At 35.8% G+C, this 13,687-nt stretch overlaps 1 long non-coding RNA gene across 1 annotated transcript in view; it reads right to left on the reverse strand.

Moving 5' to 3' along the window:
- The window catches only part of LOC118200832 (uncharacterized), a 31,249-nt gene extending 20,941 nt beyond the window's left edge, over positions 1-10,308 (reverse strand). Inside the window, exon 1 of the long non-coding RNA XR_004760153.2 lies at positions 10,029-10,308. This is a non-coding gene — a long non-coding RNA (uncharacterized LOC118200832). The remainder of the gene's footprint in view (positions 1-10,028) is intronic.
- Between the last annotated feature and the right edge of the window lie 3,379 nt (positions 10,309-13,687).

A 13,687-nucleotide genomic window follows, 5' to 3' on the forward strand; every position in this document is an offset into this window, starting at 1 on the left:
CAATTTTTTTAATACGGAGGTGGGAATAGAGCACCATGCAGGGGAGGCATATGTAAGGATGGGTCTTAATATTGATGTGTAAATGTGCTTCTTGCGAGCAAGATCCAGCGGTGAGGAGGCGTCAAGAAAGTTTCGGAGCTTCCTCGAGACTCCTTTGGCTTTCTCGATGATCATGGAAATGTGAGGACCCCATGTAAGCGAGCCATTAAAACGAACTTTCAAGTATGTAGCCTCTCTGACTTTGGGTACTGTTTCATTAAAGAGTGTCAGATCTGCATTAAGGTTTTCACTTCCTTGTACGAAGTAAAAAGGAACTATTGTAATCGCGAAAATTTTCAGGCAGCATATTTCATCGAAAATATCCATTTTGACTGCTATCGAATGCAATTTAACGATGTTTTTGCGTGATATCTGTACGTAAGGACAGAATAAAAGACTCTTTACCTCCCAAAAAATTATAAAACTGCTTTAAAATGAATTCTGAAGAGAATGTTTCGTGGCGTTTGTACGTATGTACGTATCTCGCATAACTCAAAAACGAGTAACCTCAGAACGGTGAAATTTTGTATATAGAACTGCTATAACATGTAGATGTGCACCTCGTATTTTGGAATCAATCGGCCGCGCCAAACGTATATAAATATATTTAAATATATATCCACTCTGTTACCCGGCTCAGTGATCTCAGTTTCTTTACTCTTATATGTTTGTAAATTGTACATTTTTTGCTTTAAAAATGATTGAATTATGTTGTTTTTATCTTCCGGTTAAGGATTTTATGCCTTTAGTAAATCTGTGTGCAATATTTTTAGAATTATCAGCAATTTTAAAGTTGTTTAATTGCCGCTAAGCCTCTTTTAATGGCGGCCATTGATGTTTACATTTGAAACAGGAGACTAGTGGATTTGTTGCCAATCTAGAGAAACTTAGCTTCGCAACAACAAAGATAACGTCTTCATTTATTATTTAAACCATGCTTAATCCTTTCTGGAATTTTTTCGAGGAAATAAGCGTTTAAGATTTACTTCGTAATTTTTAATATAGATATTTTGAGTTTTTATGTATTTTTGCCGTCTCGCGAAGTGAGAACTGAATTAATTAAATGAGAAATACTCGATCGTCTGTGAAAAACTGTTTCTTTTTTGTTTTATTTGCTTAATTTCTTTTATACATCATTCTAGCTTTATTATGTTATTTGAATAGAACATGTGGCAACGATTAGATAATTCTATTCTTTAAATGATATAAATTTTGTGCATTATGAGTTATAATATGAACGAAATATATAAGTCAACTGTTATATAATTATTGGATTATATAACAGTTAACTTATTTTCCGTTATATAATTATTATATAAGTTAACTGTTATATAATTATTAATACTGTTAAGTGTATCTAGCGCCAGAGTGTCGCTATGGTAAACAAATATTAGAGTTAATTTTAAGGAATGCATTTATTCTATTGTGGTTTATAGCGCTGTCGCCGAAGTAGATTTAATTCAATCCAATAAGTTTAAATGAAATGAAAAAAAAAAAATTGCATATAATTTAATATTCCAATACAAGGAAGTCATGTGGTGTATACATCAGATTTTTTCTGCTGTGCCGTCCTTTCAGTAATAATTTGGATTTTGTGGCATTAATAGACGTCCTCATTTGTGACACCATTCCTCTATCTCGTGTGTGTGGTTTTGTATCCTGATCATGGCATGTCGGGGATTAAGTGAACTAGAAAGAATGGCGTTGTCCTCCGCGTAGTAGGCAGTGATGCAGTTTGTATTTTCAATCATAGGGAAGTCCTTAACACATATAAGATAGAGAATAGGCCCAATAATGCTTCCCTGTGGGACACCGGCTTTAATTAATGTGTTTTCAGAATAAACATCGCCCTGCCTGACATAGAAGGATCAATCACTTAGAAAGGAGTGAAGAATCAAAATCGTTTCCCTGGGGATATCAAGGGAAGCAAGCTTGTAGATAAGTCCGTTATGCCAGACGCGGTCAAAGGCTTTTGCCACGTCCAGCATAAGGAAAGCAGTTGTCTGGTGCTTATGAATAGCTGCGCTTAAAAAGTCAACGATTCTGACAAGCTGCACTGTGGTAGACAATCCTTTACGGAATCCAAACTACTGGTTTGGAAGCGCGTTTAGGGCTGGCTGTAGTCTTCTGCAGATAATCCTCTCTAGGATCTTTCCCAGTGCTGGAAGCAAGCTGATTGGGCGAAACCCATCCACTCTTGTATTATCTTTTCCGGGTTTTGGAATTAAGATGACAACCGCTTGCTTCCACTCAGCTGGGAAATAGCATAGGTACAGGCAGGCGTTGTAAATGCTACAGAGTTTGTTGATGAAATTACCAGGCAGATGTTTAATCACTGAATTAGAAATTTTGTCCTTCCCAGGTGCTTTTCTGTTATGATAGCTAACTTCTGTGGGAGAGGTAAAAACAGGGAGATTTTTGAAACTGGGTTGGTTAATCCAATTATCGACAAACATGTTAATGTGATTAATGAAATTTCGGTCTGCAGGGGTCTCATTTGGAGTGAAATGCTTGGCGTAGTGGGTGGCAAAGGCTTTTGCTTTGTCTTCGTTGCTGTATTTGAATCCAGTGTCGTTCTGTAGAGGTTTGTTTCTTGTTTTTGTCGACTTCCTTAAACGGAGGGACTTCCAGAATTCTCCGTCTTCCGCATTTAATTTTTCAATTTTGTTATTCCAAAGTTTAGTCTGGTGGGAGTCAATTAGCCTTTTAATGTTGCGATAAAGTTTATTAATTCGCGATTTAATTGTCGGGTCACGTGCGTGGGCGAAGATCTTGCGGAATCTACAGTCATTTCCATAAATTAAGGATAATGCAAAGGAAGAGTTAGAAGCAAAACAAATTTGACTTATTTTTAAAGCTTATTTATTAAAAAAAAAGGTAAAGAGCAAAAAAATATGCTATATGTTTGATATTATTAAAAAAATAGCGATTTTTTCTCCCTGGAGCGAATTACAAAAAAAAAAAAAAAAAAAAAAAAAAATCCTATTAGCAAAAAGCCAATATTACATGGTTCGTATGATTGTTAGTACATTGTATGTCTCCCAGACGATGCAATAAAGTCCGTACAACGCCTAGCCATGCTGAGTATCAAATTATCGATCTGATCTAGGGGTATATTACACCACTCAAAAAGCAATGCTCTCCGAAGTTCCGGTAGACATGTAGGAGGAGATTGACGGACTGCAACTAATCGGCCAAGCATGTCCCACACGTGCTCTACTGGATTCAAGTCTGGTGAGAATGCTGGCCAGTCCATACGGGTGACATCCTCCGATTGAAGGCATTCGCTTACGATGTTTGCACGGTGAGGACGGGCGTTGTTATTCATAAACACAAATTGTGCCACCCCAAACGAGTACTCCTGCACCACCGTGACGGTGTCGTTCAATGATGTTTTCTTGGTGGTAACGGGTACCTGGAGCTCTCCATATGAACGTCTGGCGAGAATCAGACTGCAAGCTAAACCTGGACTCGTCGGAAAACATCACACGAGCCCGCTATTGCGTTGTCCACAATGCATGCTCTCTACTCCAGGCTAACCGCAGGCGACAGTTAGTTGCAGTAAGTGGAACGCATCTGACAGGTCTACGAGCATATAAACCAATCTGCCCTAAGCATCTGTACACGGTCTGCCTTGAAATTGTCGTACCAGTGGCTGAAGAGAGCTGACGAGAGAGGTCTGAGGCTGTGCTCCGCCTGTTTCTTTTGGTAGTAACTGCCAAATACCGGTCCTCATTCTGCGTTGTAACTCTGGGGCGACCTGTGCTGTAACGTCTACTCAGATTACCATCATTTTGGAATCGTTGCCAAAGCCTGGAGATGACACTCTGGGCAATTCCAAGTCCGTCTGATACTTCCAGTTGGGTACGCCCACATTCCAGACAGGCGATAATTCTACTACGTAAAAAAATCATCCAAATGCGTCCTCTGTGTCATAACTAAAGTAATTTCCGGAAGAAACGCCGCGGCGTTTACGTGTTTAAAACTTAAATTTTCAGCGGGTGCGGCGTTTCTACCCATGCGGCGTTTAGGTGCACTAAAAATAAAATATTTCCTATGATGGTCATTGTACATAGTTTGGATGGCTTTGTCATTATGCATAGACTGGTGCTGTTCCCACACAAAAGACCACTCAGTTGCTTTTTGGGAACGTTATTTTGTTTACATTCTTTCCCTTTAACGGATCTACATGCCTTATTCACCCTAAACGAGATCTCAGAACAATAACATTCTTCCCCCTTTCAAATCAACATTCTTATCAGTTTGAATAGTCTCTCTCCGCTGCCATTCGATGAATCTTCCAGGACCCATTCTCTCCCCACCCCTGCCTTTTCTTCAATTTTTTTCAAAGGCGGACACGACTCCACCTGCCTCGAAATAACGAACTCTGACGTAATGGATTTTTCTTGGCATTATGCCAAATACAGATCCCATCAGTTTGCGTACAAGTACTTGTTGGATAGTTTTTAATTAGGGAGCGGAAAATTTTTGAAAATGTCTCGAAACGGCACAGAAGCTATACATTTCTTAACTTTAATTTATTTTTGAGTTATGGTTTCATTTCATGCATTTTTCTTAACTGGTATGTCATATATCAGAACTTAGGTTGAGTTTTTGCATCTATACGGCCCACGACGATGTCACGCGCAATTTAATCTATTGCGGCTTTTACGCTGATGCGGCATTTCTGTGTAATTTTAATTTTTTTCCCGCCATTTTTCTCGAGTGCGGCGTTTACGCTGATGCGGCCTTTCTTCCGGAAATTACGGTATTTGGTTATTGCACGGAAATGCTTATAAAGCGCCTGCGAACAATTTTACTTCTTTGCCTGTATTCCTTATATATCTGTATTCCTTATATTCTGTGTCATCATTCTGTGTGTATTTGCCTGTATTCCTTATATTCTCTGTCATCTGGTTACTTCCTGAAATTTGCATATGGTTCTTGAAGATGTGTGTAGTGATTTTACAGGTGATATATTTATTTTAGAGTTCGATTTCCGCGTGACTCCGAATTATCCTTAATTTATGGACATGAGTGTATTTCGTGTTTGGCTAATTAATTTAATTTCTCGCGGAAATTTGAAGTGATGATTTTTATTAATAATTTCTGTAGTAGAATTGTACAGTGCCTTATCAATGCAGGTGGTGATGCTTGTGATAGCCTGGTCGACATCATGCGTATTTTTAAGTTGCTCTGTTTTGGGGAGGTGATTCTTAATTTCAGATTTGAATTTGTCCCAATCAGTAATTTTGTATGTGGTGTTGTCTTCAGGCCTGATGATACCTAGGTGTGCCAGAACTGGCACTTGATCTGAAGAAAGGTCATTGATTACTTCCGTAGTGATCGGTAAGTTATCAGATGTGAGGAAAAGATCCAGTATGTCTGAATACTGTTTTGGGTGAGTAGGCCGGAAAATAAAATCTTCTGGGGGGGGGTAAATGTATAGTATGGGTAATAGAACAGGAAGTTTTGAAGGATATCACCGTTTTTATTTGTATTGCGGCACCCCCAGCTAACAAGTTTAGTATTAAGATCACCTCCGATTATGGTGGGAAAGGCATTATTTAGTAAATTCTGTACATGTTGATCTTGCAGCCTGAGATCTGGAGTGTTGTAAAGGGCGCATACAAGCATATTTCCTCAATTAAGGATCCGAACGACTACCCTTACTTCTTCAAACCCATAAGAATTGTCAGAAGCGTAGAAGCAGGAGTCCAAACTCCTCTTAACAATGATCACGGCAAAAAGCATGCATCTGCCTTTAACAAAATACGTAAATATTTATTAAATTATTTATAAATGTATTTGAAATGAAGGATTTATTCATTCATAAACAACTGTGAAAGCTACTGTGAAGATATCTAATTATTAAATGCAGGTAAATTTATAATGATTATAAATATTATCTAAATATATAATAACATTAGCATTGAATTGTAAACATAAATTAAAATCCTGTTGACAAATACATTATAAAACTATTTAAGCAAGAATTGTTCGTACTGGAAAGCAATCTGTTAAAAGGTATTGTAAAGCTATTTCTATGAGATGCGTATTTAAGAAAGTAATAAAGAAGAGTTTTAGAATATGTAATTGTTGAAATTAAGGGTAAAAAATATGATAAGTATAATTAAAAGAATTATTCCCCTTACATTTTATAACAACTCAATTACAAGTTTTAAATAATATATTTTTTTTTTGAATCCTTTTTTTTTATTCCCTTTCAGAAATATTCAGAGAACGTTAAGTACTAATTAACGTATTTCGCAATTAAAATAAAAGGTTATCTAATTTGAAATGGACCGAATAGAGCATTAATTATAAATTGATTTTTCGATTTAAAAAGATGTCTCAGAAGCTAAAAAATCATGTCATATTTTAGGAAGAAGCTCTATATATAGAAAAGAAATAATGCACAATTTTAATATTATTAATACAATAGACTTTGATCTTAATTTTTGTAACCCTTAACCGAATAAAATCGAATTACCTTACAATTTTTTTCTAATGTAATTAAGGAAAACTTGTGAAAATATTTCATTCAAATTAAAGCGTTCTGAGCAAACTGTTCCGTGAAAAGTATATTATTTAATTCCGTTCAGAATGAAATGTTGTTTACAAATGTATTCTTTTCATATACTTAAGACTCTGAAATACTGTAGAAAAAGAAAATATATGCATTTATATGTATATTTACGACGTAATTTCAAAATATTTACATCTGATCGTGTCAAAACCAATTGATTAACCAATATTTTGCTCACCACCAAGGAATCGCAAGTGTTATGTATTAATTGTTATTATTTTCAAGCTTTAAGTTTTGCTTATTTAATTCAGTTTTGTTTCGTAACTGATGTTATAAAATTTTCTTTAGTTATTTAATGTTGGTTGTAAGTTTAAACTGTAACTTTTGCAAACTTTAAATTTAGGTCTGATTGCTTTAAAAGCCTTCTTATGTTGAAGTAGTTTAATTTTAATTTGTGATTAGGGACTTAAGTTTACTTGGTTTTTGTACTTTTTGTTTTTGACCCTTAAGTTTGTTTAACTTTTAACTTTAATTATTTTAAAGCCTTGTTGCTGCATATTTGGTGTGTTAATTTTTTAATTTTATTTGAGGTAACTTAGTTTTTCCTCTCTTTCTTTTAAAGTATTTTGCATTCATATTTTCTGACTGGTGGTAAAGTAAATCAATTGTAATTGAAACTCGATCTGGATAATGAGTGTGTATACTTAATTTCTGTAGAAGAAACAATTTGTATTGTGCTGACATTTTTAATGAATTTAATAGCTAAGTAATAGTTTAATTTTTAATGTCCTAAATTCGTTTATTGTGTTGAAAAACTATTCATTGGTATTGAAATTTTTCACATCCAAAGTTGTCGGCTGAGAACGTGTTTCTCAGAATTCCTTATCTGAGAATTACTGCACTCCGAGATTCTTTCTTCCAAGCGTTTGAACACATGTCTGATGTCTTCCCCACGTGTCCTGATGACTGCGCCACGTGCAGTATTTGCATACCCGGGACGCGTAATGGCAGACCGCACATTGAGTTAAACAATGTTAAGCAAATTCGCTTACTGCGCCTGCACCTCTGGCACGGGGAGAAATATTGGCGACTAAGCAACCCTACGCTAGCTTATTCGTGATCTCCATTGCTGTCGAGTGTGTTCGAGTGATGTTTACAACTGCAATGTTGTGGAACTTTGCTTATTAGTTATTTTAACGTCCATACCGATTGTACTTGCTTATTTTTCTAATATATATTTCATTTTAATTTGTCAATAACAGTGCATTTAATATTTGTTAACATATGTTCGTAATAATTCGTTATTTAAATGTAATTTGTGTTCATGTTATAATTCAGTAATTGTAAACTGGAGTATCTCGCTTAGTTTGTTAGCGTATATTCGCGCTTTTATTTTCTCATTTCAAAGAATTTAATAACTAGCATTAAGGAATTGTAAAATTTCTTCAGTGTTATTTGCAAGCGCTTGTTATATTCCTCAGTGTTTCTTACGTACGAATGGAACGTATGGTAAATTCTGAATTGTTTTTATTGCTTAAAAGTATAATGAATAAATTTTCAACTAATATATCCTAACTTTCAGTCTTTTTCTGAACGAAAATTTGTACAATTCCAAAGGAATGTGCAGAATTTCATAATTATTATATTTTACATTTTGAATGCAAACACTGCTTCACATTACTTCGCAATAATTTCAGCTTTCTAGTTGTTTGAGCAGTACAGCAAAAAGTAGTATTTTAACACAGTAATTAATTTACATTTACATTATACTCTACGAAGATTTAAACGCCAGATTTGTTTACAATCAGATGGCGGTACACCCTATACCGTATTTATTTTCTTTTCAAATCGCGCCAACATAGTAATTACGCCAAATTGTTTTCTGGCCATGCGCAGTATGCGACATTCGTTTAACACTGTTCAACTCAATGTGAGGTCTGCCATTAAGCACCCGGGACCCCGTTTACTGTGACATCTGTAGCGGGGAAAAGTTCTATGGAGAGTTTGTTTATGTGAGTGAAAAGTCTTTGGATATTGAGATCGGCATAGTGGAGTTGCATCCCGGGGGGGACTAGTACTTTCCCCTCTTTTCCAATAGCAGAGAGAAGGTTGACCCAGCGGAGTGGCCTTGGAGGCCGCATGGTATAACCGCGATAGTTGGCGTCTTCTGGTAGTCGGGAAACCCCTTCCTGTGAAGATTTCTCTTGTTTGAGTTGCTGTGTTTGGCGTTCTTTCGATCATCATACTTTGCCAATTTTTTCGAAATCGGGCCAGGTACTTTAAGCGGCTTCGCAGTGGATGACGACAGAGACGGAGAAAAGAAATTTCATGAGACGTTCGAAAAAAAACTAAAGATGTCAACTTTATCGTTTAGCGTGAAGGGCAGCCGCTTCGGAGACGAGGAGGCACAGCGAAGAGCTTGAGAGAGTTGTGTCAGTTTGGAAATTCGATGGCTACTGACCTCTACCTTCTCGCTTTCGTAGCCGAAATGGTTCCTACTGTTCATTTCTGGTAGACGAGGCGTCCCGGGGAGACAGCCGTGCTTCAAGATTTGTACCACTAAAATTTAATTTGTTTATTCCTTTTGCAGATTAGACGTTATGGCTTCTTCATTCATGTGAAAAAAAAACAATCTCCTGGTGTATCCCTTCCATGGAAAAAAAACATCACTTGCAGTTTGCCTGTTTCAGTAAATTGGACGTGTTTCCTCAAATTAAGTGTTAAACAAAATATTCACTTCTGGTGTAAACCGGTTTTGTATGTTATCCTTCATGATTAACCCTTTTCAGTATTGAAAGATGAGTTTGCTGTTATATTAATTTTTCTTATTTTTACTATTATTGCAACATTTATAGAAGCAGGGCCCTCCGCTCATTGGTTATGTTAGTAATGTTAAAGATTTAAAGGTATGTGATTTTTTGTTTCCTTTTTAGCGGTACTTCTGAAAAGTATGTTAACCAGCCACCTCTTAGTAATTGTAATGAAAATTGTGACTATCATGACACTATCAGTATTGTAACCAAATCTCTTTATCATCATAAATAAGCGTTAGTTTTATTTTACTTACCTTGTATTGTAATTAATTGTAATTAATTTTGCACTGGACCATAGTAATTGAACGGGTTACTGCCCGACAATACGAAACACAACGCAAACACCTTTAGTGTATTTAGAGTTGTTTTATTGTTATGTTTTACTCTGACAATTACACGTATTGTTATTTAATGTGATTGATACAGTACTGGTTGAGAAAAGTGTTTTCTGATGTTGAACCTATTCACATATCATCCAAAATCCATATTAGCTAAAAACATGAAAATTTTCTATTACACAGTAATGATGTTTAGTAGTAATTATTGCATATGACTGTAAGTTTATAGTGTTCTATAAATAATAATACTTGACACCAGCGCTTCAAAGCTATGTATGGAGGAAACCGGTTAGGGCTACTCCATCTTACCTTCTACTTCCATGCTGGAACTGAAGAGGCGGGGGCAAAGAATATATTCTCTGGCGGGGGCTTGTCTACGGCGTTTTAGCAGGAGGATAGATGCCGTAGTCTCGGCCCTTGGTCATTTTTCTGAAGAAGAGTTTTGGAGTATGTATTGCTGAAATTAAGGGTAAAAAAATCTAATAAGTATAATTAAAAGAATTATTCCCCTTATATAAGTCAGTTACAAGTTTTAAATAATATTTAAAAAATAATCCTTATTTTATTCCCTTTCAGAAATATTCAGAGAAAGTTAAGTAGTATTGAAATTATTTCGCTATTAAAATAAAAGGTGCTCTATTTGAAATGGAGCGAATAGAACATTAATTATAAATTAGATTATTCGATTTAAAAGATGCCTTAGAAACTAAAAAATCATGTCATATTTGAGAAAGTATTTTAAGAAGAAGCTGTATAAGTAGAAAAGAAATAATCTAAAATTTTAATATTAATAATACAATAAACTTTGATCTTAATTGTTGTAATCCTTAACCGAATAAAATCGAATTACCTTAATTTTTTTTTCTAATGTAATTAAGGTAAACTTGTGAAAATGTTTCATTCAAATTATCCCGTTTTGAACAAATTGCTCTGTAAAGAGTATAGCATTTAATTCCGTTCAGAATAAAATGTTGTTTAAAAATGTATTCTTTTCATATACTTAGGACTCTGAAGTATTGTAGAAAAAGAAAATATGTACATCTATATGTATATTGACGACGTAATTACAAAATATTTAAATTCGATCGTGTCAAAACCCATTGAACTCAATGGTAAATTACCCAATGTTTTGGTCACCAAAGAAGAGATCGCCAGTGCTTCAAAGCAGGGTATGGGGAAACCGGTTTAGGGCCGCTCCATCCACTCCTACCTCCATGGTTATCTTCAGGGGGTTTGGCCAAAAATATAGACGAATATAGACGCCTTAACTCTTTCGTATCGAAAACGGCCGGCCATTCAGACATCGGCAGGTCGCCCGACCGCCTCGTTCGTCTTCTACTTGATGCTTTCCCCCATCCCGGAGGCGTAATGGCAGACCGCACATTGAGTTGAATAGTATTAAACGAATGTCGCATACTGCGCATGCCCAGAAACAAATTTGGCGTAATTATTATGTTGGCGCGATTTGAAAAGAGGATAAATGCGGTATGTGGTAGATGTACCGCCATCTGATTGTAAACGAATCCGGCGTTTAAGTCTTCGTAGAGTATCTGTGCAATGTAAAGTAATTACTGTGCAAAATTAGATTTTTTTCCTGTACTGCTAATTACTGTGTAAAATTAGATTTTTTTTCCTGTACTGCTCCAACAACTGGAAAGTTGAACGATACGATCATCTTGAAAGAGAAACAGTATTCGTAATGTTTAGTCAATTATGATATATTAACAGCTATCATAACTGTTGCATCAGGTTCTTTTATTTACAATAAAATTAATGTAAAATTCCTTACCTGCTGCATCTTCAGTGTTCTCGACGCCAGGCTTCTAATAATCACGTTTTCCAGTAAGAGTTTCTATTACAATTAGCAGGCCATCTTGTCTTTTAATTATTTATTCAAAGAAAACGCTAATATACACTATTTACAAGGTAAGTGATAATTATTTTAAGACAGTACATTTTTAACTCTGAGTCTTTACGCTCCTCAAAGCGGTTCCAATCTCGACTGGTTCTCGAAACTTAATTACAGCAAAAGTAAAGGAAGAGATGCCCGCCATCTAGTGGCAAGAATGTGATATCCTCCCACCTTTTGATTTTACCTCGATAAGATGGGAAAATCAAAACAAAATTTATCAATAATCAAACAAAAATTCAAGTACAACTTTCACAAATATGAAAAGTAACTAATGCTCTAAAATTAATACTTACAAAGAAGGATTACACATCTAAACATTTTCTGCATTACTTTCATACCATATCCAGATAACATGTTCCAATTGACAACTGTTAGGACAATTAAATTTCTAAAATACTGAAAAGAAACAAAAATTAGTATAGCAATTTAAAAATATGTAAGAAGTTTTACAGTTTTACGTCCATATCTAGTTTGATAGTTCATATCACTGTAACACTTATCCGCAGAGTTTTTTATGTTCATGGTGAAGTCACTAAACAAGTTAGGTCTATCAAGTTCGAGAGGATAAATACGTTTCACAGGTCTTAGGAGTTCACCCGTTGCAGTTTTCACTTTGACAACACGTACTTCGTTGTCTTTCCCAGGATATAGTTCTACAACACGACCTATTGGCCAATCTATTCTCTTCTTGTTGTCGCTGCCAACAAACACCAAGTCATTTTTGTTGATAGTCCGAGTAGATCGTTTAGATGGTTTTTGCACTAGGATAGCTAAATATTCATCACGAAATCTTTTGCGGAAATGTTCTCTTAAGTTCTGCAAGAACTTGTATCTTTTTGTCAGATTAATGGTATCCAGGTAGTCTAAGTCAGGCACTCCGACGTCGTGCACATCTTGTAGAAACATTGAAGGAGTTAGTGCCGTAAGATCATTTGGATCTTCTGAAAGGTACGTAAGGGGTCTTGAGTTGATTACTGATTCGATATCACAAAGTATAGTCAACATTTCCTCATAAGAGACACAGGACTTGCCGAGAACATTTCTCAACATCTTCTTCACTGTTTGTACCAACCTCTCCCACCAACCGCCCCACCATGAAGCAGTTGGGGGATTAAACTTCCACTGTATTCTCATACTAGTTGAATTACATTCTATTTCTTTCCAATCTATCGATCTTAAAAGATTTTCAGTTCCAACTAAATTAGTGCCATTGTCGCTGTAAATAATACTTGGATGACCTCTTCTGGCAATAAATCTCCTTAATCCCAAGATGAACGCATTTGTTGATAAACTTTCTATCAGTTCAAGATGTATCGCGCGATAGACCGCGCAAGTAAAGAGCAAGATCCATGCCTTTTGTCCTTTTCTTAAATAAAGAGGACCGGCTACATCGACTCCGGTCACTTCAAACACCAGAGCATCTCGAACTCGATCTTCAGGAAGAGGTGCTGGAACAGTCTCTATATTCTTTGCGCTATATCTTCTACAGCGAACACACTTCATAAGAACTTTACGTACTGTTTTTCTTCCTCTCAGGACCCAGAATTTCTGTCGAATATTGGCTAGTACGAACTGCACACCAGCGTGGGATAGTCGCAAATGGTAATCTAAAATTAACCTATGAACTAAGTCATGATTTGAGGGCAATACAATTGGACAGAGAAAATTTTCTTCTTCCTCTCTTCTAGTAATCTTGGTCTTTAACCGAATAAGGCCATCTGAGTCAAGAAAGGTACAAAGGTTGCTAACTTTAAGTTCTTTGCCAAATGCTTCTATTTCTATTATCTTGCATATTTTCTTTTCTACAGTTTCTATTTCAGGGACCGTGAGTTCTCCTGATTGTTTAGAATCTGGTCTTCTGCAGTTGTTGATAAATCTGCATATCCAAGCAGTTATTCTTAACATTTTATGGTAAGATGAATATTTCTCAAAAAAATGTTCTACCCTTTGCGTATTTAGTGCAGAAATAACTGATTTCCTTTTTTCTGAATTCACTATTTCCATGTCCGGTATTTCCCTTTGTATAGGCCATTCTTCCTGATTTTTCTTCAGCCAG

The sequence above is a fragment of the Stegodyphus dumicola genome, chromosome 7, assembly GCF_044657685.1.
Source record: "Stegodyphus dumicola isolate Sdum_Otavi_A_Nest chromosome 7, ASM4465768v1".
Lineage (NCBI taxonomy): Eukaryota > Metazoa > Arthropoda > Arachnida > Araneae > Eresidae > Stegodyphus > Stegodyphus dumicola.